This window comes from Lepisosteus platostomus (assembly GCF_059453375.1).
Source record: "Lepisosteus platostomus isolate fLepPlt1 chromosome 5 unlocalized genomic scaffold, fLepPlt1.hap1 SUPER_5_unloc_2, whole genome shotgun sequence".
Classification (NCBI taxonomy): domain Eukaryota; kingdom Metazoa; phylum Chordata; class Actinopteri; order Semionotiformes; family Lepisosteidae; genus Lepisosteus; species Lepisosteus platostomus.
The window spans coordinates 595,836-622,498 of NW_028291472.1; the positions used below are offsets into that span (position 1 = coordinate 595,836).

The 26,663-nt window shown below is 46.2% G+C and overlaps 16 non-coding genes across 16 annotated transcripts; 10 read left to right on the forward strand and 6 right to left on the reverse strand.

The window, feature by feature from the left end:
- Positions 1-673: 673 nt before the first annotated feature.
- Positions 674-746, forward strand: trnav-cac (transfer RNA valine (anticodon CAC)). Its single transcript has one exon. It is a non-coding gene; the product is annotated as a tRNA-Val (tRNA).
- Positions 747-1,944: 1,198 nt separating this feature from the next.
- On the forward strand, positions 1,945-2,017 carry trnaf-gaa (transfer RNA phenylalanine (anticodon GAA)). The gene has a single exon. It is a non-coding gene; the product is annotated as a tRNA-Phe (tRNA).
- Positions 2,018-2,126: 109 nt separating this feature from the next.
- Positions 2,127-2,199, forward strand: trnad-auc (transfer RNA aspartic acid (anticodon AUC)). The gene has a single exon. It is a non-coding gene; the product is annotated as a tRNA-Asp (tRNA).
- Positions 2,200-5,586: 3,387 nt separating this feature from the next.
- LOC148638333 (U7 small nuclear RNA) lies at positions 5,587-5,642 on the forward strand. Its single transcript, XR_015931092.1, has one exon. It is a non-coding gene; the product is annotated as a U7 small nuclear RNA (small nuclear RNA).
- A 1,344-nt stretch (positions 5,643-6,986) lies between these two features.
- On the forward strand, positions 6,987-7,074 carry trnay-gua (transfer RNA tyrosine (anticodon GUA)). The gene is given in 2 exon segments: positions 6,987-7,023; positions 7,039-7,074. It is a non-coding gene; the product is annotated as a tRNA-Tyr (tRNA).
- Positions 7,075-12,179: 5,105 nt separating this feature from the next.
- Positions 12,180-12,261, forward strand: trnal-uag (transfer RNA leucine (anticodon UAG)). Its single transcript has one exon. It is a non-coding gene; the product is annotated as a tRNA-Leu (tRNA).
- Positions 12,262-18,411: 6,150 nt separating this feature from the next.
- trnan-guu (transfer RNA asparagine (anticodon GUU)) lies at positions 18,412-18,485 on the forward strand. Its single transcript has one exon. It is a non-coding gene; the product is annotated as a tRNA-Asn (tRNA).
- A 1,990-nt stretch (positions 18,486-20,475) lies between these two features.
- Positions 20,476-20,548, reverse strand: trnav-aac (transfer RNA valine (anticodon AAC)). Its single transcript has one exon. It is a non-coding gene; the product is annotated as a tRNA-Val (tRNA).
- Positions 20,549-20,657: 109 nt separating this feature from the next.
- trnaf-gaa (transfer RNA phenylalanine (anticodon GAA)) lies at positions 20,658-20,730 on the reverse strand. The gene has a single exon. It is a non-coding gene; the product is annotated as a tRNA-Phe (tRNA).
- Positions 20,731-21,752: 1,022 nt separating this feature from the next.
- On the forward strand, positions 21,753-21,824 carry trnad-guc (transfer RNA aspartic acid (anticodon GUC)). The gene has a single exon. It is a non-coding gene; the product is annotated as a tRNA-Asp (tRNA).
- Positions 21,825-22,236: 412 nt separating this feature from the next.
- Positions 22,237-22,308, forward strand: trnad-guc (transfer RNA aspartic acid (anticodon GUC)). The gene has a single exon. It is a non-coding gene; the product is annotated as a tRNA-Asp (tRNA).
- A 619-nt stretch (positions 22,309-22,927) lies between these two features.
- trnav-cac (transfer RNA valine (anticodon CAC)) lies at positions 22,928-23,000 on the reverse strand. The gene has a single exon. It is a non-coding gene; the product is annotated as a tRNA-Val (tRNA).
- A 1,340-nt stretch (positions 23,001-24,340) lies between these two features.
- On the reverse strand, positions 24,341-24,413 carry trnav-aac (transfer RNA valine (anticodon AAC)). Its single transcript has one exon. It is a non-coding gene; the product is annotated as a tRNA-Val (tRNA).
- Positions 24,414-24,522: 109 nt separating this feature from the next.
- trnaf-gaa (transfer RNA phenylalanine (anticodon GAA)) lies at positions 24,523-24,595 on the reverse strand. The gene has a single exon. It is a non-coding gene; the product is annotated as a tRNA-Phe (tRNA).
- Positions 24,596-25,621: 1,026 nt separating this feature from the next.
- On the forward strand, positions 25,622-25,693 carry trnad-guc (transfer RNA aspartic acid (anticodon GUC)). The gene has a single exon. It is a non-coding gene; the product is annotated as a tRNA-Asp (tRNA).
- Positions 25,694-26,314: 621 nt separating this feature from the next.
- On the reverse strand, positions 26,315-26,387 carry trnav-cac (transfer RNA valine (anticodon CAC)). The gene has a single exon. It is a non-coding gene; the product is annotated as a tRNA-Val (tRNA).
- Between the last annotated feature and the right edge of the window lie 276 nt (positions 26,388-26,663).

A 26,663-nucleotide genomic window follows, 5' to 3' on the forward strand; every position in this document is an offset into this window, starting at 1 on the left:
TAAGTCTTTCTACGACAGACCAACGGATCACGAGTGCCCCTGTCGGTCAACCAATCACGCACCGCGGTACCCCGTGTCATCTTACCTGCGGTATGTGTCTGTACCGCACACTTTGAATGGCTGCATCTGTATGTAGCTTGCTTGCATGATGCCGGGAACAGCATAGCTGCTCGTTGCCATATGGTCTAGCAGTTAGGGTTCCTGGTTTTCACCCAGGCGGCCCGGGTTTGACTCGGTTTTGCCTCCTGCTTTCCAAAAGATCAGCACCGTGTACGAAAGAGCCGCATTAAAACTACTCGAACGTGCAAAATGTGCGAGAAGAGGGGGCGCTTGTTTCCAACCGAAACTTCTCGCGTGTGAGACGAGCTGATCATCGCTGTGGGAGGGTTACTCTGGTAGACAGGGCTGACCTTCGGCAATAGGATTTATAGTCTCCAAGATGATATTTGCACTTTCTGGAGAGGCGATTTTCTCCACTTCAGTAGCCCGATTTCGTCGATTGCGTGGAGAGGGCTGTAGAATGTGGCGCCGCCTTTCCTGCTCCGTCCATGACAGGCGTGCTGGTCTCTGGAGAGAGAGCACGGTCCATCAGCGCACTCCAATAAAGGCACTGGAAGCAGCTGAATCGCATTGGCAAAGCTCAACGCTGGGCCGCTGGGTACATCTTACCACCGTTTCCGTAGTGTAGTGGTTATCACGTTCGCCTCACACGCGAAAGGTCCCCGGTTCGAAACCGGGCGGAAACAGACACCTTTTGTCGCCAGGCACAAAAGGGGATTGGGGATTCGCCTAGCGCTGTGTGGCGGGATCTGCACAGTGCATGTCACAGCGCATCCTGCTTTCACTTCAATGCGCGTCCTGATGTACCCCAGTCTTCCCCGTGACAGGTGGGGACAGGTGACAGGTCCTATACTAACGAGGAAGACATCGCTCTCTCCGACCTCCGGCATCGTGTCCCGACCCAGCGTGCTGGAAGCCGACGCGTGCTGTGATCCCTTTACAGAGCAGAAATGACAACCGAGGAGCCGAGAGATCATTTCAGCATTTCGCGTCTGAACGGAAAACACAAACGACCAACTCGGAATGACTTGCCTTTGACGCTTTTCAAAGCGTTCTTTGTGCACGACGACTGCGCCGCCTAGCAGATACAAATGGGTTGTACAACTTTGAACTAGCAAATGGAAGAGGGCTAAGCCCCCTCTCTTTTAGCCCAGGTTCGATCTGTCTCCCAGAATCACCAGGGCGCACACACACACACCCGTGCCGTTGAAGTGCTCTGCTTCATTTCTAAGGGCAACTCAACATTCACTCCTACCCCGAGTGCAGAAAAGACAGCATCCACAGCAACAACAGCTCAGGTCTCTGCACAGGAGCTAAGCTGCCCTCATCTCCTCTGCTCTGCAGCTCCTGCGGAGTGGAGTCCTGCCTGGAGCCGTGTTTGCAGGCGGCGGCTCCCCGCGCCCTGTCTGTGCGTCGTGTCCAAGAGCTCCTGGGAGGAAGAGAGAGCCCTCCCACTCGGGGGCTTTTCCACGGTCTGTGTGAGGAGGGGCGGGTGTGTCCAGTAGCTTATCGAGCAGAAGCCTGGGGCGGCGGAGAGCTGTGATCGTGCAGACCTTGAGGTGTCACCTCTTTGTCTGCTTTCCCGCCCCCCCTCCGCCCAAGCTCTGCTCCAAAGTAGCCCGGCAACCCCTCACACCTGCACGTGTCACAACCTAAGGTGCGGTCATGAGACACCCATGGGGTGTCGTTCTGTTCTTGCTAATTGTTTCCTGCCCGTCGCAGGCAGGAGTCCATGCGAGGAAGATGCGCTGGACAGAGCTCTGAGGGCGCAGCTGGGTGGCTTTCCTTCTGAGTGACGTTCCTGCAACACTCTCCCGCTACTCTTGGTGCGCTCATGCCACAACACAGGAAGGCTGGAGCAGGTGGCTGTGGGTTTTGCGCACAGCCGAAATAGCTCAGTTGGGAGAGCGTTAGACTGAAGATCTAAAGGTCCCTGGTTCAATCCCGGGTTTCGGCATTTTGTTTCATCGCGCCCTTTGTTCCTCTCTCCAGCGCCCCCTGCCTAAAGTGACGCGTCCCTTTCTCAGCCCGAAACGCAAGCGAGACACCAGCAGCGATCCCTGCAGGTTTCCGTAGTGAAGCGGCTATCACGTTCGCTTATCATGCGAAAGGTCCCCGGTTCGAGACCGGGCGGAAACAGCCTCGTTTTGCACACTCCTGTACTTCACAGAGGTCTTGAGCGACCGGTCATTTGTTCCCAATGTATTTCCGGTGCCTTCGTGCACTCTTGTACCAAACGCACGTTCCTTCTGTACGCGGAGCCGATCATTTGCAATTGGGCTGTGCCGACAGACCAGGACGAGCTCTGTCGGCTCAAAAGCAGCGCAGGACCTGCAAGAACAACAGAAAGATTAGCATCCAGCGGGGGCCTCTTAGTGAGCCCAAGATCTCATCAAGAATCGGCTCCAGCAACAGGGCTGGGCGCATTGTTCCATTCTCCGACCACTCTTGGTGTAAACAAGTCCCTCTTGGTCTCTGCTTGAATTGCACTTTCCTGCGTTTGCTTTGGTGTAAATGGCTTCCCCTGCATGGGCGAATGTGAAGAAGATGCTTAGTAAGTAATTGAAGAAAACCGAGAAGAGGTCGGAGTGGCCTCTGTCGTTCATCAACGATCCAGTCAGGCAGTACTCTTCTGTAAAGCGCCGTTCGTTCACATCGATTGACTTTTTTTTGCCTTCATTCGTGCAAGTAGTAAAAGCAGACGCCCCTTTAGGGAGCCTGTCAGCACCCGTTGTTTTCCCCTTCTGTAAGCTCTCCATAGCCTCTCAGCTCTTCTACTGTCAAATCCCCCTCAAGTACTTCCCTATCTTCTACACTCAAAACGTTTTCTAGCTTTGAGGTAAAAAAATGAATTTCTTCATCCTTTACCTCTGTAGAGCTTCTCTGTCCTGTCCCTAGTTTCTGGTCTGCTGTCCTTCCTGTCCCTCTCTTTCCCTCGGGCTATATATTTCCGGGTCTTGCACTCTGTCCTCGCTCAGCATTGACGTTCGGATGTCCTGAGACCCGCCTAGCACCAGGGCGCCCCACGTCCGCTCCCTGAGGGCATAGGTTTCTATACGGCATTCCTGAACTCTTTGCACTAATGAGCCCGGGCCTTTTTCCCGTCTCGCCGCTACGCATATGGGTCTTTTTCCGCACTCCTGCTCCCCACGGTTAGTCCCTTTGGACGTCCGTGACAAGAAGGCCTCGATGCAGGAGAGGATAGCACTCAGCTCTGTATTCTCTCTTCCCTCCTCATCAACTACACTTTCCATGACAGACTTGGAGCCTACCACTTTCCTGAAAAAGAAGCGAGTACACTTCTCATTTTCTTCCAAGAACTGACCTCTGCTTCTTAACAGCACTCCTCGACTGCTTTCTTCGACTATGCTCCGGATGTCCTTTTTTAAAAGGGTGATATCCTCAAGCACATTGAAGCCACTGTGCAGCATCGTGTAGAGACGCTGCAGCTGCCTCTGTTTCCTGGCTAGCACTCCTCTCCGTCTGGCAGCAGCCTTCCTTCCCTCAGCCATGAAAAAGGCCTTTGTCCTCACCTTCACCTCCTCCCACCACTCCCCTACTGACCCGTACAGACACTGCAAGGACAGCCACTGTGATAGTTTCTCCTTGTAGCGGGATACTAGAGCTCTCTCCTCTCCCCTCCCCCTTTCTCTTGCTCCACCTCCTTGGCCTCTTGGCTGGGAGTAGGTACTCTTGGCCTGCCCGCGGTGCTTGCTTTCTTCCTCGAGACTCGGAAGCGCTATCCGCTCCCTCTCTCTCTCTTTCTGCCTCCTTGGCCTCTTGGCTGGGAGTAGGTACTTGTGGCCTGCCCGCGGTGCTTACTTTCTTCCTCGAGACTCGGAAGCACTCTCTCTCTCTCCTCCTGCGCCTGCACCTAGCTGGGCTTTGCCCACAAGGACAAAGTCCAGGGCTCCCTCGCTGCTCCTTTAGCAGCTAAACCCTCCTCTCCACAGGACCTTGCTCTCTCTCTTTCTCTCCTTTTTTCTTTTTTCTCCTTTCCAGATGGCAGACAAGAAGACACTGATCCGGTTCCACTGGACCAAGAAAACAGAGACGATGCCAACTGCGAAATCCTTTTTCATTACCTTCCTGAGAGGGATCCTGCAGTTGGTGGCCGGAGATCTCTACTGCCTGCAAGACAACAAGGCAGAGAGATACATGGAGGCCTACATGGCCACGGTCACCTCATATAGGGGTGTAACCCCGGTGTCCTGGCCGAATTTCCAATTGGCCCTTACCAATCATGGCCTCCTAATAATCCCCTTCTATGAATTGGCTACATTACTCTGCTCTCCTCCCCACTGATAGCTGATGTGTGGTGAGCGTTCTGGCGCACTATGGCTGCCGTCGCATCATCCAGGTGGATGCTGCACATTGGTGGTGGTGGAGGGGAGTCCCCATTACCTGTAAAGCGCTTTGAGGGGAGTGTCCAGAAAAGCGCTATATAAGTGTAAGCAATTATTATTATTATTATTATATGAAAAGGCAACGAAAATGATCAGAGAAAAAGGTAAGCACCCCGGTTTCTCTGATTTCAGGCCGGAGCCTATGAGGAAGACAAACCAGAGGACCATCACAGTCCTCACATACAACCCCTACGTACCAATGGAACTGGTAACAGCGTTCCTAGGGAGGTATGTAACTGTGGTGGGCAAACCGATGGAGATCAGGGACAGTTGCGGCGTCTGGTACGGCAAACGCCAGTACCGAGTCCTCCTGAAAGAGGACCTAGAGGGCGTCGACGGTTTCCAGCACCCCCCGGCCCGCTTCAACATCGGAGCCGACAGGGGGTACCTTTACTACCCCAGGATGCCGGATTTCTGCAAGAAGTGCAGACAGTCCGGCCACAAGGAGAACACGTGTGACATCGTCAGATGTCACAACTGTAACAAAGAGGGGCACCTGGCAAAAACCTGCCGGGCAGCCAAAAAGTGCGACGGATGCGGTGCCGAGGGAAACCTCCTTCACCAATGCAATCAATCTCCGTTCCGCCGTTGTTATTTATTACATGGAGTGTTAATATGTGTGAGATGTTCCTTTTGAGATGTTTTTTTTGCAGAATAAAGTATATTTTGTAGAACAAAAAACATCTTATGACAAGGTTTACAATTTATCTGTTGAACTACATTCTCATAGGTGTGGTCACATTCCAGGTCATTTGTTTACGTTTTTGTTTCTGGAGCAACTGTTAGATGAAATGTGCTAATATGTAACCTAACTCCAGTGTGAATAACTAGAAGAGGGGAGCAGCTCCATTCCAGACCAAGGGAGCTTTGAGATTGGCTGGACCAGATCTCTCATTTGCATATCTGATTTGGAAATATAACACTAAACCCCCTTCTTGCATGGATTTAACTTGCACCCAAGAGTCCCCTACTGTGTATTGCTACTTATTTTTTATGATAAGTGGTGATTACCAGTTGACAGGTTTTATTTGTTGAATTATAAATGGTTTTGTATTATCATCCTGAATGGCCTGTCCTGCCTGTTTGGTAGGGTATTTGTTTTCATTTCATTTACCAAATTGAATTTTTGCTCTTTTAGTATTTGTCTAGAAGGCTTTCTGAAGTCAGGAAGCCCATTTATTTGGTGAAAAAAGATTCTGTATTAATATTAATATTTCTCATACAACATAAATAGGGTCTTTTATGAATAAAAAGATCTTGCACTTGGAAATCTTGAGCAGTTTTGATTCCTAATATTTGACCTTAGGTGTGGGAACGGGTCTTTTTTGCAATTTGATTTCCAATTGATCAGCACAGTATAGAAAATAGACCCATAAAGCAACCTCAGCAGTGACAAATGTCACTGGGTCACTTGGGTTTATACGTCGGGGTCCGGTAGCGAAGCTCCGCTCCTGTTTAGCCTCCGAAGCCGTACAGGGTGCGGCCCTGGCGCTTCAGCGCGTACACCACGTCCATGGCGGTGACGGTCTTCCTCTTGGCATGCTCGGTGTAGGTGACGGCGTCGCGGATGACGTTCTCCAGGAACACCTTCAGCACCCCGCGGGTCTCCTCGTAGATCAGCCCGGAGATCCGCTTCACTCCCCCACGGCGAGCCAGGCGGCGGATGGCGGGCTTGGTGATTCCCTGGATGTTGTCACAGAGAACCTTATGGTGACGCTTAGCGCCTCCTTTCCCGAGTCCCTTTCCGCCTTTGCCTCTTCCAGACATCTTCTAGTTATCAGCTGTGAACACGACACACACTGCTCATCTTTGATGTATAATAGACATCTTTCTTTGACGTCTATTAGACATCAAAGAAAGATTTTTATAGGTGTAGAAACTAGTAAATAAAGCCAATGATTTGTTTTAGAAATGTATTCTTAAAATATACAATTATTCACACCTTAACAATATGTAGTTCAAATTATACATTATATACAATATTGTATTCAAATGTCTAATCATATAAAAAACACAACTAGTAAACTTCAGTTAAAAATTCTAGTAACATGGCAATATATATATATATTAATGACAAACACAAACTAATTACATGAACACGCTAATATTTAACTCAAAACCACATTTCGATTCAGATATAAATTTTTAAAATTTACAACTTCTTTATTTTCACGAAAATATTATTAATGTAGCACAAACGCTACTTTCTAATAAAGACAGAAAGAAACTGTTTGTTTTGTGTCTCATGGTGATCCTCCTCTCGAGACTAATGAAATGTTTAATATGATCCCTCGAGAAAAAAAAGGAATCAATTTCCGCCTGTAATGATTGATGCCCCATCAAACATTTTGTAATATCCCTGGAAGTTTATACAGTAGAATTCTGGTTCGTGGCTTAAATTCAAGGTAAATGAGACTAAGGAAACGAGTTGGAAACTTGATGTCGAAGTGGGATTTAAATCACCCATTTCACATTTTACTTCATTGGGCAGTATGTGCCTGAAAGCAATGCCACAGCATCCCTTCGATAGCTCAGTTGGTAGAGCGGAGGACTGTAGTGGAGTCAACAAGGAATCCTTAGGTCGCTGGTTCGATTCCGGCTCGAAGGAAGGTGCTTTTTGTGTAATTTAATCAAAGAGTTAAAAACGTTTTATTCAGACATTGATCAAAAGCTCAATAATCGACTAAGCAAAGGCTCCTGTTCCGAATTCAGCCCACGTCTGATTGTCTTGTTTTGGCCAAGATCTGATCTTTGAATTAAGGGACTAGACTGTCTGCTTTGTAATTCAAAAATACATACAAATGTCAAGTTTTTTGTAGATATAAAGGTGTTCTCTGTTTTCAAAGGATAGTTACTTCATTGGCATAATGATTTGGTATTGATTTTGTATCGTTGTATTATAAAGTTTGTGCTTTCTGTGTTTTTATCGTATTGTGAACTTATTTTTTAAACAAATGCTTACAAAGGCAAACACGGCACACATCTGTTTATACCAGCGGTGAATTGTACATTTTTATTAAGTACAAGCTACTGTGCACTTCTGGGAGTATAACAGGTTCGATATAAAGTGGCAAAAATATAAAAGGGGAAGATACCCCAGACTGCATGTAAAGCCCTTGTTGTGACTGTTTTAGATAAGATGGCGTACTATGCACGAAATGTTGCAGAAACACAATCTGATATTTTGATACAGGTAGGCCAGCGCTTCCAAAGCATGCAGGTGTAGAACAGGACTTAATGCATTTTTAGAATGCAGATTGCAGATTAGAATGGCATATGTTTAGCAATAATATTATTTATGGTACCTGAAAGTTTCAGGTTGTTGCACAAAGCTAAGGTATGCGTATACGTGATCTGACAACTGGAATCAATTTCCTGTCGTTAAACTCTGTTTATTTTTAAGTTGATAATAATAATAATAATAATAAACTTTATTTTATATAGCGCCTTTAAAGGTGGCTTCTCAAAGCGCTTTACAGGATGACAATAACAATAAATAAGAAGACTACAACAATAAATAAGAAAATTTCACAAGACAGGACACAATTATAATTACAACAATACAACAATAAAAATAGAGGAGACCGTGGAAGATGGTATTAAGAAGAGCAGAGGGGTGAAGAATGGAACCAGTTAAGTAAAGGCTTTTCTGAAGAAGAAGGTTTTGAGTCTGGATTTGAAGGAGTTTAGAGAAGGTGTCTCTCTAATATCCTTGGGCAAAGAGTTCCAGAGCTTGGGGGCATAGCAGGAGAAGGCCCTGTCGCCCATACAATGTAGACGGGCTTGGGGGACAGTAAGGAGGGCAGAATTTGAAGAGCGGAGGTTGCGAGGTGGGGAGTAGGGCGATAAAAGTTCAGACAGGTATTGAGGTGCCAAGCCATGTAAAGCCTTGTAGGTGAGCATGAGGATTTTAAAGTCTACGCGGAATTTGACCGGAAGCCAGTGCAAGGACTCCAGGATAGGAGTAATGTGAACACTTGTACTAGACCTGGTCAGGATTCTGGCTGCTGAATTTTGGACATACTGCAGCTTGTTCAGAGTAGATTTAGATACACCAGGGAGCAGAGCATTGCAGTAGTCAATTCGGGAGAATACAAATATGTTGATCAGCTTTTCAGCCACAGTTAATGATAGCATAGGGCGTAGTCTTGCGATATTTCTAAGGTGAAAAAAAGATGTTTTGACAGTATGCTGTACATGTGGGTCGAATGTTAAGCCAGAATCGAATATAACCCCAAGGTTTTTCAATTTTGATTGAAGCTCTAGTACAGAGCCATCTACAGACAGGGTTACAGGACTGGCTTTACGAAGTTGATGGGGGGTACCAATAAGCATGACTTCAGTCTTGTCACAGTTAAGATGAAGGAAGTTTTGAGTCATCCAAATTTTTATGTCAGAGATGAATTTAGATAGAATAGAGACAGCCACGTCAGTGTCGGGTTTGGTATGGATGTATATTTGAGTATCGTCAGCGTAAAAATGAAAGCTGAGGCCATGTGATCTTAAAAGCTGACCAAGTGGGAACATGTAAATGCTGAAGAGCAAGGGGCCCAGTATTGAGCCCTGGGGGACACCAGACTTGACAAGACCGATTTCAGACCTGTACCCATTGAGAGAGACAAAGTGACAGCGATCAGTGAGGTAAGACTTAAACCATTTGAGGGCAGTGTCAGAGACTCCAAACACAGTCTCAAGACGAGAAAGCAAGGTGTTATGGTCAACAGTGTCAAAGGCAGCACTGAGATCAAGAAGGATGAGTATGGAAAGAGAACCAGAATCAGAAGCTATTAGGAGATCGTTGGTGACTTTGACTAGGGCGGTTTCTGTGCTGTGAAGTTGACGGAAGCCAGATTGGAGGGGTTCGAAGTTGAGGCCCAGGATCCAAATCTTCAGTTCTGATTTTTTAAAGTGATATCTTTCCTTCCTGTCGTGGAAGTCACACGATGTGAGCAATTGTTTTTTTTACGTTGCGATCCAAAGAGCCTCAGACGCACAGTCTAACAGTAACCAAACCAGAATGCATTCTGCTGGGAGCCGGGCTGAGCTCATTCTCACTCCATGTGCTGAAAACAGAATTATTTCTTCCCCGAACATCGTCTACAGATCACTTGTGCGCTTTTAACCTTCTCGCAGCTACGGGCGAGACTGACGCTCATGATATGAAGGCACCCACTGGAACACATTCTCTAACTCTCACAATCGCGACAGACTTCGCTTTTTAAAAAAAAAGTAGATATAGCCCTGAAAAAAGCATTAGCTTTATCAGTTTTTACATTAATCTATTTTGAATCAAAGTTTGATTTTTTTATTGCATTTTACATTATAATAATAATAATTATCATCATCATCATTATTGCTTACACTTATATAGCGCTGTTCTGGATACTCCACTCAATGCGCTTTACAGGTAATGGGGACTCCCCTCCACCACCACCATTCTCCTGAATGAGCACAGAGATTCAGGACCTCGGTTTTACGTCTCAGCTGAAGGACGGCACCTGATTACAGTTTAGTGTCCCCGTCATTGTACTGGGGTATCAGGACCCGCATGGACTGCAGGGTGAGCACCCAGCGACAGAAACCAGACGTGTGTCGGGCTCGGCTGTGAGCAGGACAGTGACGTCACGGGGACAAAGTAGAGGAAATCAAAACGGTTCTATAAAAGACCTGTGTCAGCTGTTGGTTTGCAGTCTGGACTCTAAATCCTCCGATCCGATTTTAAATCTCTCTAATACCTGAGCAGCTTCTTCCGAGTATTTATTCGTATACTTATCAGTAGTATGAAGGATGTGACAAATTTATGATTTCTTGGAACAAAATGGTTTTTATTTGCATTCGAAATGAAGCGGAATTTTAGCGCGACACACAAACCCTTTGTCTTTTTTAGATAGTAATTTTTAAACAGACATAAATGTAGAAAACGTGTTTTATTTTAGCACTACAATAGCAGGGTCAGTGGCGTAATGAATAACGTGTCAGGACTTCCATCAGAAAATTATACTGTAGGTTGGACTGCCGTCTGGCTTGTTTCGTTTATACCACTTACATTCTTTTATATAAATGAACTCCACCTGAAAGCTATAGAACACACTTTAGGTAAGTTGTCTGCAGCCTCATGCGAATTTCGACAACTTACCCAAAACACTGTACTGTCTGGAGTTCAGCTCCAGCTCTGAACTCAATTGCAATGAAAAACCATGCGTAACAAAACTGGAGAACAGCTGAACTTGTGCTCAGTTCGGTGATGAGGGTTCAGAACTGTCCTTGTTGTAATTAGCACGAAATGCACAGGCTCTGAATCAGACCATGTCAATTAGTCTGATCAGTGTAGGACACGTTAATGTAGAATTATTAATAGGTTTATTAGTTAGTTAGTTCAGGTTTACCCACCTGAACTAATGTAGAATTATTACTTGGTCTGTCTCTTGTTTGTATATAAATGAATGTCTCTGACAACTTAATGTTAGTTTTACGATGTAGGTCAGGTGTTGACATATGCACGAGTATACGAAATGTCTCACTCCTGATTCAACTTATGTTCTATAGGAGATTGGCGATTCCTCCTGTTTCTCGTACAACCATATCAGAACAGAAGACCGTGTCACCCAGCTGTGATTCAAGATCGACTCGCATCTTTATCCCTTTTTTGTTCGTGATCATTATTTTCTTTAGTTATGATCAATATTGAACTTTTTCGAAATGAAATGACAATAATCAAACATGCAGGCAGATTTTTTAAAAGTATTCAGAATTGACAGGGTGCCCCTTTGGAACAGTCGTCAGAAAATGTGAGAAAATGAGTTATGTAAGCTCTGACACAAAGCATTGAAGATTGGAATCTGAGTGTAAAAAAGCTACCCGTCTCCCAATGATAGGCAGGGATACACACCATGACTCGAATAGACTCAGCGAACTTTAACACCTATGATATTACAAGTGCTTTGCACGTGTCGAATTTCAAGAAGGAACTACTACAACAGTTGTGGACATAATTCATTACCACCGGCAAAGTCCAATACCGGCAGCTTCTGAGAAAATAATGTTCACTCATGGAATTTGGTCTTTGAACGGCTGGCGGGAAAATTCATTTATACTCCTGTTGCACCCTCAGCTGAAACATGTTAAAATAACAACGCAGATTTGTTGGAGAACCTGACAAGAATTATTGGGTTAGCACTGTATGTATTCTGGTATATTTACTTTAATTTTAATATAAATGTAAACATGCATGCTGTATAATCTATTGTAATTTTAAAATATGTTAGCTGAGGATGCGAGGGGGGCTATTATACCTTGTGAAACACGCAAGGAACTGTAAAAAAGGCTGGTATTTGAAAAAAATTGGCGATCACAAGAAAACCACAATTTATGTGGTATTATCAGCAATATCCTTCAAAATCTATGTTCAAATGAAGGATTTAAAGAAACTATGAAAAAAGCAACAGTAATAGCAGAGGATTTTGATTTTTGCTCTTCAAGTCAGTAGATCGATGTAGAGTTGCACCCCTACAAACAGCACAAAGGATGAAACCCACCTCTTTCGTTATTGCTATGTTTGTGCCGGTGAAAGTAGCATTTGTGCTATTGAAAGCATCTCGGAAGATGAAGGTGCAGTCACTTCCACATGTCATGATATCATTAGATCCAACGACAAGAGCTGAAGCCCCCGGCATTTTCCAAGCCAGGAATGTGAGGAAGATAGGCATGGAGGAAGGTAGCGTGGCCGAGCAGTCTAAGGCGCTGGATTTAGGCTCCAGTCTCTCTGGGGGCGTGGGTTCGAATCCCACCGCTGCCAAATGTTAGTGTTTTAAGACCTGCAATACGATCAGTAAAACCACTTTTTGTTAGGCTGCGGGAGGTGTTTAGAGATAGACTTTCTAAAAGACAGGCTTAACATCAAGGCAGAAAAAATATTTTGTTTTCTCAACAAAAATTATTTTTGGCACGTTCAGCTTTATGTAGGGAACAACATCTGCCGAGATCACTTTTGAGGCAGTGCACATGATAGTGTACCAGCAAGTAAATTTAATATTGGCTGTGGTGGTGAGCTGCTTTTGTCTGTGAAACTTTTAATTCTTCACGCCGAATCGTTGGCAGGGGTAATAGCTTATCTTTGAACAGAGCGCTCCATCAGAAATACTTTGTTCGTGCTCAAAAGAGATCAGAGGATTAACTTCATGAATTCACATAGCATACCTTACAGGAAAGATTTAAAAGGGGAATTGATTGTGCTACCTGATGTTGTTCCTGTGGTTTCTTTGGATACAAAGGTGAATGTTCTTTGACGTTCTGCTAGAGTATCCACTGGGTGGGTTTTATCGATAAGCTCGGATAGGTCATCAGTGCTCCGTCTCCGGAAAATAATCAGCACTGTTTTTTCCTGTGCTGTCTTTTAAAACATATAAGATCACGAGTTTACAGATTTCTCCAAATAACAACTATACATTTCAACCCAGCGGTTAGCATTCCTTCAATCCAATAGTTTTACTCTAGGTTAAAAGCAGCGCAATATACAGAGAGATGATATTCAAATATTTCAATGTTCTGTTGGATTACCTGTATGGAGATATCACTCAGAATTCCTAATATGATTTTGAGTTCAGTTTTGCTTTACTACTTTCAGAGTCTTATATTGACCTTGCTGAAGCAGAGAAGTGACATAATCACAAATAGTCTTATTAATATTTCAGTTAAATCTTTTTTTCTGTAGTAACATCAGTTGATATTAATATTAGTCCTGATTTATAATTTTTGTCATGGTTGATCTTAAATAATTTTGTAATTAGTTTCAGTTTTGAAAAATCATGCAGAGAAGCTACCAAAACGGGTATAGTTCATATAATGATTAATGCAATAGCAGCATTTTGGGTTGAAAACAAAAAGTATATCTTGGTATGAATCCTAACACTTCATAGACAGCGTTCTAGGACTTCTCGCTTCAGATAAAGTTGTCAATACATCATAGATTTCTACTCAATCAATATCAGCAGTGTTATCACTACCGAACGCTAAATATAGATCCTGGCAATACTTCGTGAGATCTTCGTAAGAAAATCCAAAATACTACGGAAGGAATCAAATTTATATGTTTCTTTGGATCGAGAAGATGATCATTATGAGACTCAAAACATGCCTGTCTTTTCTTTTTTCGAGGACAAATGGATTATTGAGGTGTAAAGATGGGTTCAAAACCAAAATCACCTGCTATCGCTGCTGTTTCTTCAAATCCTTCAACTGATCATTGATATCGAGGAATAATATATAGTTTCTTCAAATCCTTCAACTGATCATCGACATAGAGAAATAATATTATACAATTGTGGTTTTCTGTTAATTGCCAATTTGACTAATTACATCTTCGTTTACAGATGTCTTGCATGTATCACAAGGTATAATAGTCGTCGTGCGTCCTCAGTTAAAATGTACGACAAAAGTACAACATTTATGGTTACATCCATATTAAAATGAAGGTTAATATACCAAGATATTAAAATACAATTGTACAGTCCTAACTTAATAATGCCTGTGAAGTTTTCCAACAAACTGTAATTTTGAAATATTTATTATATGTAATTTTCCAAACAACTGTAATTTTGAAATATTATAGCTGAGAATGAAAAGAGAGTACAAAGATCAAATTCAATGAGTGAAAATGCACCAGTAGTTCTCTAAGCTGAGTTTCTTCCCTGAACATGACTTGCTTGCGAAGCACCAAGCAGCCTTGAACGGATCGCGGAAATCAAATATAGAGTACAGATGGATTCAGAGTGTCCTTTCCAACTTTTGTGCAACATTTTCCTTTGATAGGGTGGAGTTGTCTTCACAATCTGGGTTAAATAAAAAGGAGTGACGTCAGTGTTAAACAGCTTTCCTTCTTGGAGAACAATGGTTGTGTTCCATATTTCTAATTATTTTGGTTTCAAGATCGCAATTTAGTGTGAAACATAAAAGCCAGCTGGATAAGCTTTATTAATTTCCCTCATGGGATCAATAAAGTATCTACAGCAGTGGTTCTCAAACTTTTTGGACCAAGTACCATCCCTAATCCAACCAAAGCATCCAAGTACCACCTACAAGTCATCATCTCATAGGAACCCCAGAAATTCTCAATGACCAACATGAGTGTACGTGCACATACTCACACATACATATAATAAATATTATAATAATGAACTTTATTTGATATAGCGCCTTTAAAGGTGGCTTCTCAAAGTATTTTACAGAAAAAAAAACATTAACAACAACTAATAAAAAAGCACCATTTCAGTGAGAGGAGTGAGCCTATTTAGTTGAGCAAAGGAGATGTGAATTAATTTTTCGAGCCTTGATACAATTCACAACAGAGTCTAACAGATATTAAATCGTCAGGCATTTTCTTGACGGCAAAGGTCTCGCGGTGGATGTTGTAATGCGTACATTAATTTCTGGAGCAACCTCTCTAATTCGTGCAACTGCACCGTTATGTCGGCTTGTCATTGCTCTAGCACCGTCTGTACAAACTCAGACGCATTTTATCAAGTCGAGGTCATTCTCTTCGATAAATTCATTCAGAAGCTGAAATATGTGCTCTCCTGTAGTTCCTGTTGGTAGCGGTTTACAGAACAGAAAGTCTTCATGGGACATACCCTCAAACTCGTATCTAACGTAAACGAGCAAATTGGCCAAATCAACTACAGACTCATCTAATTGCAGTGAAAAACATCTGCTCATCTTAACGCGCTCTATCAGTGTACGTTTGATATAATCCTTCATTTCAATAATTCTATGAATGACTGTGTCTTTCAGGGGGAGGGGGGCAGCAGGTCGAGCTGTTTAGCAGCTTTTTTTCCACACATAATACGTGTCAGCTCTTTTGCCAATGGTAAATAAGGTTCTTCAAAAATAGTGTAGCTTACCTGCTTTAGCAATCCGCAAGCTTTTTCCGCGTTTCCGTTTTTATTTCCGTATTTATTTAAAGTTTTTATTTCATGCGCATGGGAGCGAAACACAGAGACGCTCGGTGTATTTTTCTCAAATTCGAACAGTTCTTAAATATTTTTCTATCACGCTTTCGTGTGCTCACAAGATTGCCTGCGTTCGTAGCACGTATTTCTATGCATTCCTGTGTTTACAATGTTGGCATTGTTCCAAAATCACGCACATTCTCCTTTCTCCCTATTTGCTGGAGATACAATAGCTTTTTTTAAATACAATTGGTCACTTGCATCCGTAGCACGCATTCCTATAGAGTGGTATAGAATTACAGAGTATCTCTTGTGTCCACTGAAGTATTAGCATGCACTGTATCGTAGTATGTAGGCTGCGTATTCGACACGTATTAAAATACAAAATATGAAAACCCATCCCGATTTTTCAGTGCACACTACACAGTTCCAGGGTCATTTGGCGTACCACCTGGTGGCACTCCACGTACCACTGCCGGTACGCATACCACAGTTTGAGAACCACTGATCTACAGTATCTATAAATCTCTTACACGTCATTTACAATGGCTTTTCAACTAATAGCCCGTGCAGGGATCAAACCCTAGCTGTTGGTACAGTACGAGTTGCGTAAGGCTCTGTAACGCGCAGATGAGAAACTAACCTCTGCTTCTTCATTATATACACAGTGAGCTATATATGCGAGCTTACTGCCTCCTACGGGCTCTGTATTTGATTGCGGTACAAGACCGGCCGTGGAGATAAAGTGAGACGGGTGTGTACATTAAAAGGCTCATAGTGTCCCTGGGAGGGCTCAAACCACCACCCTTTTGGTTAACAACCGAACCACAAAGACTCATGTACAGCTTAACACTTCTCGGTCTCAGTGAAAGTGATACACTCCGTAAAATTCCCAGAGATTCATTTATTTTTAAAGGAAAATCACCAACAGCGGCCGAGATCTACTGGAGTTTTTTCATTCTATACTGCGATTTCTGAAGGGTACTCTGTGAAAATACGAGTTTTGACGAGAAGGGATGGACATATAAGGTCAAAAGGCTTGAGGAATTGAACCTTAAGGTGAAGACTGGGGGTTCAGTAGCAGCAGAACCTGATCAATATCAGTTGACTCCGATATACTTTGAAAATGAACTTGGGGATTTAGAGTCAGACGTGCTACCGTTGCACCATGGGGTACTTAATTAAAAAAAAATAGAAAAAAAATCAGTGTTCCTGGAACTGTAATTGAGAACAACACCTGCACAAGAGCTGCGCAGGAAGAATAAAATGTGGTCTGGGAAGAAGAGACTCTCTTCGCAGAGCTGCGCTCTTCACAGATTTTTTTTTTGTGAAGCTGATTTGTCTCCTTTGGGAAATTCAACAGCACTGACAACCGTGACTTCATGGCGCAACGGTAGCGCGCCTGACTCCAGGTCAGAAGGCTGCGTGTTCAAATCATGTCGAGGTCAGCTGTTACTTTTTCAGGTTCTGCTGGTCCTGAACACGGAATTCACCCCATGCAGTTGAGTTCTATCTGTACACCACATAGATAATCAAAACAAAATAGAGCAGTACAGGACACGCAGTGTGGAGCTCACACAGGCTTACAGTCTCCAGCATTGGAGTGGAGGGGAAAAAAGAACTTTTTTTTTAAGAGAAAAGGCACAGTTCACATCTGCTTAACATCACGTCCAACTTTAGAGACAGCTACATCAGATAATGGAATCCCGGAAGTTTCAGATAACTTTTTTTAATACAGGTTCAAGCAAACCTGAAAGTTAATGAGTTTCCGGACACTTTTGTTTTATTAAAAAGTGTCTGAAGCCTGAAAATGTAATTTGAAAACAAAACCCGCTATTGGACATTAGCAGGTGCTTTTTGTAACGATTTGCTATTTCATGCTGGAAAACAAAGGAAACAGACCCAACGTTTGCTTTCAGGTGCGGTTCATTACATAATATACATCTATTACTGAGGAGCTTGAATAAAATTTACACGAGCCAGGTAGAAGTCGAACCTAGAATCTTATGATCCGAAATCAGACGCGTTGTTTATTAAACCGCTGGCATTTCACATGACCTGAATTCCCCCATAGTGTGCTCAGCGCCGCTACTAGTAATGCACCGCTCCGTCTAAAATTTCAAAGTGAGAAACATGTGTTTTCTGATTTTTTATGAGTTTTAAAATATAATCTCTTTAAATACAGACAAGGGGTTTATGTTTCGCACTGAAATTCCGATTGACTGAGAATTCAAAGAAAGACTGTTTTCTTCCACAACACCGTATAATTATCACATCCACCAGACTCTCCAACCTCTCCAGATCTTGCTGGTCGAGCAATTGCTCCGATAAATTAGGTCACGTATCATGTTAAATCATTTCTTCTCAACACAACATTTCCTGGTGCACGTTTTCTCTATGAAAAAAAGACATTTTTCCGTTGCACGATTTCTCCTTTTTTATCAAAGCGTACAGAAATAAAAAAGAAGAAGAAATAGTGTCGCAAAAGAACTCTGTCGCCCTTGGGAGATGTCAAACGCATTGGACATGAAAATGGCAGATAAAAGCCAGTTCTCTTCGTTTCTCAGTGTCGGGGCTGCTATGTAAAAGAGGCAATTTGCTCTGAGCGCAGGTTCAGCGCTTACTGAACGCAGATGTCTCAGAGCGGTGTGTCCAAGCGGCTGTAAAAGGTGAAGGCTGTCCTGTCACCGTAGCCTAGTTGGTTAAAGCGCTTCTCTATTAAACAAAAGAACCGAGATTCAAATCCCAGCCGTGTCTTTCTTCCTATCTTGTAGTACAGAACGTATCATTTCGGGCAATCACAAAGGGCTTGATTTCGTTAAATGCATGTGTTCATTTCCTTTCTGGAAAACTTGTTTTTGATGAAATTCACACAGCTTGCGAAAAATGAAATTCAATTCTTGGTTATCAGTGCAGAAGAAATATTACAGGAGGCAAAATAAACGGGAAGAGATTTTTTTTTAACCGAAAACTTGTGATTCGAGAAATGACCTTACCAGTCAGTCTCTGTGGCGCAATCGGTTAGCGCGTTCGGCTGTTAATCGAAAGGTTGGTGGTTCGAGTCCACCCAGGGACGGGGTTCTTTTGCGATATAAACATTGTCTTCAGTCGATTGGATTTCTCAGCGAAACCTTAACCATTTTAATATTTGCAGGAAATGCGAGTGTTTAACACGTGTCAGGGTCACCGGGAAATGTCCAATAATGCCCAACATTGCAACTCCCCAGAAAACCATATTCACTCAAAAAAAATTATCGTCGAATCTTCATTTATACTCCAGTTGAATCCTCTGCTGAAATATTTTAAAAATACAATGCAGGTTTGTTTGAGAACTTGACAAGCATTCTTACAATAGCACTGTGCAGTTGGATTTTGATATTTTGACATATTTACCTTAATTTTAAACATAAATACTATACAGTCTATTGTAATTTTAAAATATGTTAGCTGAGGATGCAAAGGGGTGAAAGGGAAAGGTCAGAGGGTATAGTAAAAACAAGGTTAGGATTGGTGGAGGTGGTAGGGGTGTTGTTGGTTTTTCTCTTGTCATGGAAATATAACTATTAATTTTAAAGGATCACTTACTGACGTCAGACAGCTGCCAATTCTCCAGACGCGTCTCTGGAAGGATAAACAGTTTATCCTCCGAGGTTCGTCCAATTTGCTAAAATTGTCCGGGTCCGGATGGAGTTTCAGCAGCCGTTCGTGCTCAGGTTTGTGATCCCGGACGAGCCCTCAAATTGTCATGGAAATATAACTATCAAGGAAGCCACAAGAGAGAGTTCTCACCTGAGTAAGGTCTTTATTTCAATATTGCAATATTGGGAGCCCTGCAAAGTGCAACCAGAGACTCAATTTGTTACAAGCAGTACAGGGTTTTTATAAGACGTTGCGCTGTAAAAAAGTTCAGCACTTGGTCCCTTCTAAAACTTCCCCTTTCTCTAAGAGAAAACAGATTACATCATAGAGCGAAAGAAGAAAAACTAGATTTGTTATTCAAAGCTTATCAGTTACTTTCAGCTAATTCTAATGACCCAGACAGCATATATTGTTTTGGTACATTGTCTTCTAAACTAACCTAAACAGTGTACTTTGTTGACGAACTGTTTTCTAAAATTCTGCACGCACTGTAGCACAGCAGTTACATCCTTGAAATATATTATCTAAAAGCACCAATATATTTTTTCAAAGCTCTCTACATTTTTAAGAATCAATTTACTTATTAGATTTCCACTTCACCGGCATCATGCAAGCAAACTACATAAATATGAGAAAACACGCAAGAGAGTTGTCACTCAGAGTGTCGAAGGGTCGATGTATACTGGGGCTCAGTTGAAATGCAACGTCAGGACTTTTCCGAATTATGTCACACGAAGAGAGCACAGCCCTTTCCGCCCTGCCGCATGTGTCTCGGTAACTCGCTGTGATCGTATAGTGGTCAGTACTTTGCGTTGTGGCCGCAACAACCCTGGTTCGAATCCGGGTCACGGCAGAATAGGGGCGTCTGCTTTTACCACTCGAACGAATGAAGGCAAAAAAAAGCCAATCGACGTGAACGAACGGCGCTTTACAGAGGAGTACTGCCTGACTGGATCGTTGATGAACGACAGAGGCCACTCCGACCTCTTCTCGGTTTTCTTCAATGACTTACTAAGGATCTTCTTCACATTCGCCCATGCAGGGGAAGCCAGTTACACCAAAGCAAACGCAGGAAAGTGCATTTCAAGCAGAGACCAGGAGGGACTTGTTTACACCGAGAGTGGGCGGGGAATGGAACAATGCGCCCAGCCCTGTTGCTGGAGCCGATTCTTGATGAGCTCTTGGGCTCACTAAGAGGCCCCCGCTGGATGCTAATCTTTCTGTTGTTCTTGCAGGTCCTGCGCTGCTTTTGAGCCGACAGAGCTCGTCCTGGTCTGTCGGCACAGCCCAATTGCAAATGATCGGCTCCGCGTACAGAAGGAACGTGCGTTTGGTACAAGAGTGCACGAAGGCACCGGAAATACATTGGGAACAAATGACCGGTCGCTCAAGACCTCTGTGAAGTACAGGAGCGTGCAAAACGAGGCTGTTTCCGCCCGGTCTCGAACCGGGGACCTTTCGCGTGTTAGGCGAACGTGATAGCCGCTACACTACGGAAACCTGTAGGGACTGCTGCTGGTGTCTCGCTTGCGTTTCGGGCTGAGAAAGGGACGCGTCACTTTAGGCAGGTGGCGCTGGAGAGAGGAACAAAGGTCGCGATGAAACGAAATGCCGAAACCCGGGATCGAACCAGGGACCTTTAGATCTTCAGTCTAACGCTCTCCCAACTGAGCTATTTCGGCAGTGCGCAAAGCCCACAGCCACCTGCTCCAGCCTTCCTGTGTTGTGGCATGAGCGCACCAAGAGTAGCGGGAGAGTGTTGCAGGAACGTCACTCAGAAGGAAAGCCACCCAGCTGCGCCCTCTGAGCTCTGTCCAGCGCATCTTCCTCGCATGGACTCCTGCCTGCGACGGGCAGGAAACAATTAGCAAGAACAGAACGACACCCCATGGGTGTCTCATGACCGCACCTTAGGTTGTGACACGTGCAGGTGTGAGGGGTTGCCGGGCTACTTTGGAGCAGAGCTTGGGCGGAGGGGGGGCGGGAAAGCAGACAAAGAGGTGACACCTCAAGGTCTGCACGATCACAGCTCTCCGCCGCCCCAGGCTTCCGCTCGATAAGCTACTGGACACACCCGCCCCTCCTCACACAGACCGTGGAAAAGCCCCCGAGTGGGAGGGCTCTCTCTTCCTCCCAGGAGCTCTTGGACACGACGCCCAGACAGGGCGCGGGGAGCCGCCGCCTGCAAACACGGCTCCAGGCAGGACTCCACTCCGCAGGAGCCGCAGAGCAGAGGAGATGAGGGCAGCTTAGCTCCTGTGCAGAGACCTGAGCTGTTGTTGCTGTGGATGCTGTCTTTTCTGCACTCGGGGTAGGAGTGAATGTTGAGTTGCCCTTAGAAATGAAGCAGAGCACTTCAACGGCACGGGTGTGTGTGTGTGCGCCCTGGTGATTCTGGGAGACAGATCGAACCTGGGCTAAAAGAGAGGGGGCTTAGCCCTCTTCCATTTGCTAGTTCAAAGTTGTACAACCCCTTTGTATCTGCTAGGCGGCGCAGTCGTCGTGCACAAAGAACACTTTGAAAAGCGTCAAAGGCAAGTCATTCCGAGTTGGTCGTTTGTGTTTTCCGTTCAGACGCGAAATGCTGACATGATCTCTCGGCTCCTCGGTTGTCATTTCTGCTCCGTAAAGGGATCACAGCACGCGTCGGCTTCCAGCATGCTGGGTCGGGACACGATGCCGGGGGTTGGAGAGAGCGATGTCTTCCTCGTTAGTATAGTGGCAAGTATCCCCGCCTGTCACGCGGGAGACCGGGGTTCGATTCCCCGACGGGGAGTAGCTTTTCTTTCACCTCCTTAGAGAAATGACTGCCTTTCACTTCTCTGTTTTCTTTCACAGCGTCGTGCACCTTTTCATTGCTCTCGCTTTCAGAGCCTCCGCACGGCAGTCGACTCGACATCAGGAAGCACATTGAAGTGAAAGCAGGAAGCGCTGCGACATGCACTGTGCAGATCCCGCCACACTAAGAGGTGAGTGGGTCTGTTCGATGCACAAAGAACGCTTTGAGAAGCGTCAAAGGCAAGTCATTCCGAGTTGGTCGTTTGTGTTTTCCGTTCAGACGCGAAATGCTGACATGATCTCTCGGCTCCTCGGTTGTCATTTCTGCTCCGTAAAGGGATCACAGCACGCGTCGGCTTCCAGCATGCTGGGTCGGGACACGATGCCGGGGGTTGGAGAGAGCGATGTCTTCCTCGTTAGTATAGTGGCAAGTATCCCCGCCTGTCACGCGGGAGACCGGGGTTCGATTCCCCGACGGGGAGTAGCTTTTCTTTCACCTCCTTAGAGAAATGACTGCCTTTCACTTCTCTGTTTTCTTTCACAGCGTCGTGCACCTTTTCATTGCTCTCGCTTTCAGAGCCTCCGCACGGCAGTCGACTCGACATCAGGAAGCACATTGAAGTGAAAGCAGGAAGCGCTGCGACATGCACTGTGCAGATCCCGCCACACTAAGAGGTGAGTGGGTCTGTTCGATGCACAAAGAACGCTTTGAGAAGCGTCAAAGGCAAGTCATTCCGAGTTGGTCGTTTGTGTTTTCCGTTCAGACGCGAAATGCTGAAATGATCTCTCGGCTCCTCGGTTGTCATTTCTGCTCCGTAAAGGAATCACAGCACGCGTCGGCTTCCAGCACGGTGGGTCGGGACACGATGCCGGGGGTCGGAGAGAGCGATGTCTTCCTCGTTAGTATAGGACCTGTCACCTGTCCCCACCTGTCACGCGGGAGACTGGGGTGCATCAGGACGCGCCTTGAAGTGAAAGCAGGATGCGGTGACATGCACTGTGCAGATCCCGCCACACTAAGAGGTGGGTCCAGTGGGTCTGTTCGATCACAGCGCTAGGCGAATCCCCAATCCCCTTTTGTGTCTGGCGACAAAAGATGTCTGTTTCCGCCCGGTTTCGAACCGGGGACCTTTCGCGTGTGAGGCGAACGTGATAACCACTACACTACGGAAACGGTGGTAAGACGTGCCCAGCGGCCCAGTGCTGAGCTTCGCCAATGCGATTTAGCTGCTTCCAGTGCCTTTATTGGAGTGCGCTGATGGACCGTGCTCTCTCTCCAGAGACCTGCACGCCTGTCATGGACGGAGCAGGAAAGGCGGCGCCACATTCTACAGCCCTCTCCACGCAATCGACGAAATCGGGTTACTGAAGTGGAGAAAATCGCCTCTCCAGAAAGTGCAAATATCATCTTGGAGACTATAAATCCTATTGCCGAAGGTCAGCCCTGCCAACCAGAGTAACCCTCCCACAGCGATGATCAGCTCGTCTCACACGCGAGAAGTTTCGGTTGGAAACAAGCGCCCCCTCTTCTCGCACGTTTTGCACGTTCGAGTAGTTTTAATGCGGCTCTTTCGTACACGGTGCTGATCTTTTGGAAAGCAGGAGGCAAAACCGAGTCGAACCGCCTGGGTGAAAACCAGGAACCCTAACCGCTAGACTATATGGCAGCGAACAACCATGCTGTTCCCGGCATCATGCAAGCAAACTACATAAATATGAGAAAACACGCAAGAGAGTTGTCACTCAGAGTGTCGAAGGGTCGATGTATACTGGGGCTCAGTTGAAATGCAACGTCAGGACTTTTCCGAATTATGTCACACGAAGAGAGCACAGCCCTTTCCGCCCTGCCGCGTGTGTCTCGGTAACTCGCTGTGATCGTATAGTGGTCAGTACTTTGAGTTGTGGCCGCAACAACCCCGGTTCGAATCCGGGTCACGGCAGAATAGGGGCGTCTGCTTTTACTACTCGCACGAATGAAGGCAAAAAAAAGCCAATCGACGTGAACGAACGGCGCTTTACAGAGGAGTACTGCCTGACTGGATCGTTGATGAACGACAGAGGCCACTCCGACCTCTTCTCGGTTTTCTTCAATGACTTACTAAGGATCTTCTTCACATTCGCCCATGCAGGGGAAGCCAGTTACACCAAAGCAAACGCAGGAAAGTGCATTTCAAGCAGAGACCAGGAGGGACTTGTTTACACCGAGAGTGGGCGGAGAATGGAACAATGCGCCCAGCCCTGTTGCTGGAGCCGATTCTTGATGAGCTCTTGGGCTCACTAAGAGGCCCCCGCTGGATGCTAATCTTTCTGTTGTTCTTGCAGGTCCTGCGCTGCTTTTGAGCCGACAGAGCTCGACCTGGTCTGTCGGCACAGCCCAATTGCAAATGATCGGCTCCGCGTACAGAAGGAACGTGCGTTTGGTACAAGAGTGCACGAAGGCACCGGAAATACATTGGGAACAAATGACCGGTCGCTCAAGACCTCTGTGAAGTACAGGAGCGTGCAAAACGAGGCTGTTTCCGCCCGGTCTCGAACCGGGGACCTTTCGCGTGTTAGGCGAACGTGATAGCCGCTACACTACGGAAACCTGTAGGCACTGCTGCTGGTGTCTCGCTTGCGTTTCGGGCTGAGAAAGGGACGCGTCACTTTAGGCAAGTGGCGCTGGAGAGAGGAACAAAGGTCGCGATGAAACGAAATGCCGAAACCCGGGATCGAACCAGGGACCTTTAGATCTTCAGTCTAACGCTCTCCCAACTGAGCTATTTCGGCAGTGCGCAAAGCCCGCAGCCACCTGCTCCAGCCTTCCTGTGTTGTGGCATGAGCGCACCAAGAGTAGCGGGAGAGTGTTGCAGGAACGTCACTCAGAAGGAAAGCCACCCAGCTGCGCCCTCTGAGCTCTGTCCAGCGCATCTTCCTCGCATGGACTCCTGCCTGCGACGGGCAGGAAACAATTAGCAAGAACAGAACGACACCCCATGGGTGTCTCATGACCGCACCTTAGGTTGTGACACGTGCAGGTGTGAGGGGTTGCCGGGCTACTTTGGAGCAGAGCTTGGGCGGAGGGGGGGCGGGAAAGCAGACAAAGAGGTGACACCTCAAGGTCTGCACGATCACAGCTCTCCGCCGGCCCAGGCTTCCGCTCGATAAGCTACTGGACACACCCGCCCCTCCTCACACAGACCGTGGAAAAGCCCCCGAGTGGGAGGGCTCTCTCTTCCTCCCAGGAGCTCTTGGACACGACGCCCAGACAGGGTGCGGGGAGCCGCCGCCTGCAAACACGGCTCCAGGCAGGACTCCACTCCGCAGGAGCCGCAGAGCAGAGGAGATGAGGGCAGCTTAGCTCCTGTGCAGAGACCTGAGCTGTTGTTGCTGTGGATGCTGTCTTTTCTGCACTCGGGGTAGGAGTGAATGTTGAGTTGCCCTTAGAAATGAAGCAGAGCACTTCAACGGCACGGGTGTGTGTGTGTGTGTGCGCCCTGGTGATTCTGGGAGACAGATCGAACCTGGGCTAAAAGAGAGGGGGCTTAGCCCTCTTCCATTTGCTAGTTCAAAGTTGTACAACCCCTTTGTATCTGCTAGGCGGCGCAGTCGTCGTGCACAAAGAACACTTTGAAAAGCGTCAAAGGCAAGTCATTCCGAGTTGGTCGTTTGTGTTTTCCGTTCAGACGCGAAATGCTGACATGATCTCTCGGCTCCTCGGTTGTCATTTCTGCTCCGTAAAGGGATCACAGCACGCGTCGGCTTCCAGCATGCTGGGTCGGGACACGATGCCGGGGGTTGGAGAGAGCGATGTCTTCCTCGTTAGTATAGTGGCAAGTATCCCCGCCTGTCACGCGGGAGACCGGGGTTCGATTCCCCGACGGGGAGTAGCTTTTCTTTCACCTCCTTAGAGAAATGACTGCCTTTCACTTCTCTGTTTTCTTTCACAGCGTCGTGCACCTTTTCATTGCTCTCGCTTTCAGAGCCTCCGCACGGCAGTCGACTCGACATCAGGAAGCACATTGAAGTGAAAGCAGGAAGCGCTGCGACATGCACTGTGCAGATCCCGCCACACTAAGAGGTGAGTGGGTCTGTTCGATGCACAAAGAACGCTTTGAGAAGCGTCAAAGGCAAGTCATTCCGAGTTGGTCGTTTGTGTTTTCCGTTCAGACGCGAAATGCTGAAATGATCTCTCGGCTCCTCGGTTGTCATTTCTGCTCCGTAAAGGAATCACAGCACGCGTCGGCTTCCAGCACGGTGGGTCGGGACACGATGCCGGGGGTCGGAGAGAGCGATGTCTTCCTCGTTAGTATAGGACCTGTCACCTGTCCCCACCTGTCACGCGGGAGACTGGGGTGCATCAGGACGCGCCTTGAAGTGAAAGCAGGATGCGCTGTGACATGCACTGTGCAGATCCCGCCACACTAAGAGGTGGGTCCAGTGGGTCTGTTCGATCACAGCGCTAGGCGAATCCCCAATCCCCTTTTGTGCCTGGCGACAAAAGATGTCTGTTTCCGCCCGGTTTCGAACCGGGGACCTTTCGCGTGTGAGGCGAACGTGATAACCACTACACTACGGAAACGATGGTAAAACGTGCCCAGCGGCCCAGCGCTGAGCTTCGCCAATGCGATTTAGCTGCTTCCAGTGCCTTTATTGGAGTGCGCTGATGGACCGTGCTCTCTCTCCAGAGACCAGCACGCCTGTCATGGACGGAGCAGGAAAGGCGGCGCCACATTCTACAGCCCTCTCCACGCAATCGACGAAATCGGGCTACTGAAGTGGAGAAAATCGCCTCTCCAGAAAGTGCAAATATCATCTTGGAGACTATAAATCCTATTGCCGAAGGTCAGCCCTGTCT